Source organism: Phodopus roborovskii, unplaced genomic scaffold (genome assembly GCF_943737965.1).
Source record: "Phodopus roborovskii unplaced genomic scaffold, PHOROB, whole genome shotgun sequence".
Taxonomy (NCBI): domain Eukaryota; kingdom Metazoa; phylum Chordata; class Mammalia; order Rodentia; family Cricetidae; genus Phodopus; species Phodopus roborovskii.
The window spans coordinates 15,284,095-15,286,418 of record NW_026126408.1 but is presented as its reverse complement, the minus strand read 5'-3'; the positions used below and the strand labels follow the sequence as shown (position 1 = coordinate 15,286,418).

Sequence of the window (2,324 nt, the reverse complement as noted above, 5' to 3'; positions counted from 1 at the left end):
TGATGGCATAGGAGGGTCCCTGTTTCAAACAAAGAAGAAAGTCAAGTTTGAGGACAAGGACAGCTTGAAGTCCTGTGCACTCATGTTGACCTCCTTCAGCTCAAAGCTGGACTTAGTAAACATTAAGGATGCCAGTTGTAGCAACTTCCTTTATGGAAGCTTCTATCTAGGTCAAAGAATAAACTATCTTTTCAGTTCTTTTAAATTAGTGGTGACATGGCTGGATACTGTTCAGACATGGCCAAGACCAAGAACCACGCCACACACAAGCAATCCCGGAAATGGCACAGAAATGGCATCAAGAAACCCCGATTGCAAAGACAGGAATCTCTTAAGGGATTGACCCCAAGTTCCTGAGGAACATGCACTTTGCCAAGAAACACAACAAGAAAGGCCCGAAGAAGATGCAGGCAAACAACGTGAAGGCAATGAGTGCACTCGCGGAGGCCATCAAGGCTCTTGTGAAGCCCAAGGTGGTAAAACCTAAGATGCCAAAGGGTCCCGGCTGCAAACTCAGCTGTCTGGCTTTCATTGCTCACCCCAAGCTTGGGAAGAAGATTAGAAACTACATGGCCAAGGGTTGTAGGCTCTGTCAACCAAAGCCCAAGGTTCAAACCAAGGCAGAGGCCTCAGCTTCATCTAAGGCCCAGGCTGCAGCTCCAGCTCAGGCTCCCAAAGGTACCAAGGCTCCATAGAAAAGGTTTCTGCCACTGTGAAAACAGATGGACTGGTGTGACACCAGTCCCTGTGCCCTATGCTGTTTTTACAAATAAACTTGAGGCAAGATCTGTTAAAAAAAAAAAAAAATTAGTGGTGACATGGATCATCATTAAGCAAAAGTTCTTACAGTATAAGTCTGACAGTCTATGTTCGATTCCTGGAAGCCACAGTGGGAAGAGAGAACTAACTCCCAAAAGTTATCTCTGACCTTCACAATCTCAAAGTGGCACTAAATTTGCAGAGATTTGCTTATACCTTAGGACATGGTTTCTGTTGTCAATGATCTAAAGATCCTTGAGTGTATTTGCTGCTGGGGTTGAGTACTTGCCAAATGTCCATTTGTTGGTTGATGGTGCTAATTTTTATATTTTAAAGGCTTATTTATTTATTTTGGGTTTTCGAGACAGAGTTTCTTTATGTTGCTCTGGCTGCCCTGGAACTCACTCTGCATACCAGGCTGGTATGCCTCTGACTCCGGAATGCTGGGATTAAAGGTGAGCACCACCTCCGCCCAGCTTAAAGATTTATTTTTAAGTGTGTGTGTGTGTGTGTGTGTGTGTGTGTGTGTGTCTGTGTCTGTCTGTCTGTCTGTCTGTCTGTCTGTCTGTCTGTCTGTCTGTCTGTCTGAGTGTGGTAATGGGAATGTGAGTGCAAGTGCCCATGGAAGCCAGAAGTTTGAAATCTCTTTGGAACTGAAGTTATAGACAGTTGTGAGCTGCTTGATGTGGGTGTTGGGAATTTAACTGTGGTCCTTTGGAACACTGATATATGCTCTGCAGAGAGCATCTCTACAGCCTATGACAGTTAATTGTGAATGAAACACTGGGAGTTGGACGTTATTTCCAGAGAGGATTAATTAAAGGAGAAAGAGCCACATTAAATGTGGGTACCACTACCCACAGCCAGAACCCTAATAGAGTAAATGAGAGAAAGGAGAAAGCACTTTTCTCTCCTCCCCTTACACACCCCCACTCCACCCTCCCACAGTGATGTGAACAGCTTGTCCCACCACACCCTCCCTACTGGGATGGATGAAAACTTCTGAAACACTAACTAAATAAATCCTTCTGCCCTTACCTTGAGGTCACAGCAATGCAAAAGGGTTGTACTGTTGATACTCTTGCCCATCCCTGGTAATTTTCTCTGCTCTTACATTTACTCAATCTGATGGTAGTATAAGAAATTATATTTTTTAATTTGTGTTGCAAGAGATGGGATCCAGTCCTTCCAACCTGCCAGGTAAGTCTTCCATCACTCAGTGGAGCCAGTTAGACATTATTTTATTAATGTTTTAATCGTATCTCTTTATCTGCTTTTATATTTCCAAATACCTTCTATGTATACATATATTAGTTTATTTGGGTTTTGTTTTGAGATGGTGTCTCATGCAGTCTGGGCTGACCTTAAACTATATAGAACTGATTTTCCTTCCTCCATCTCACAAGTGCTGGGATTACATACCTGTACTAACTTGCCTGCTCCTATTTCTGGCAGAAAACATACTGTTGTGTTTAAGCCCTGTGCTAGTCTCTCTCTCTCTCTCTCTCTCTCTCTCTCTCTCTCTCTCTCTCTCTCTATCCTGTCTGTCTTTTAAAATAACTATA

General features: G+C 43.2%; 1 pseudogene; it reads left to right on the top strand.

The window, feature by feature from the left end:
- Positions 1-237: 237 nt before the first annotated feature.
- On the top strand, positions 238-733 carry LOC127220116 (60S ribosomal protein L29-like; annotated as a pseudogene).
- Positions 734-2,324: the final 1,591 nt, after the last annotated feature.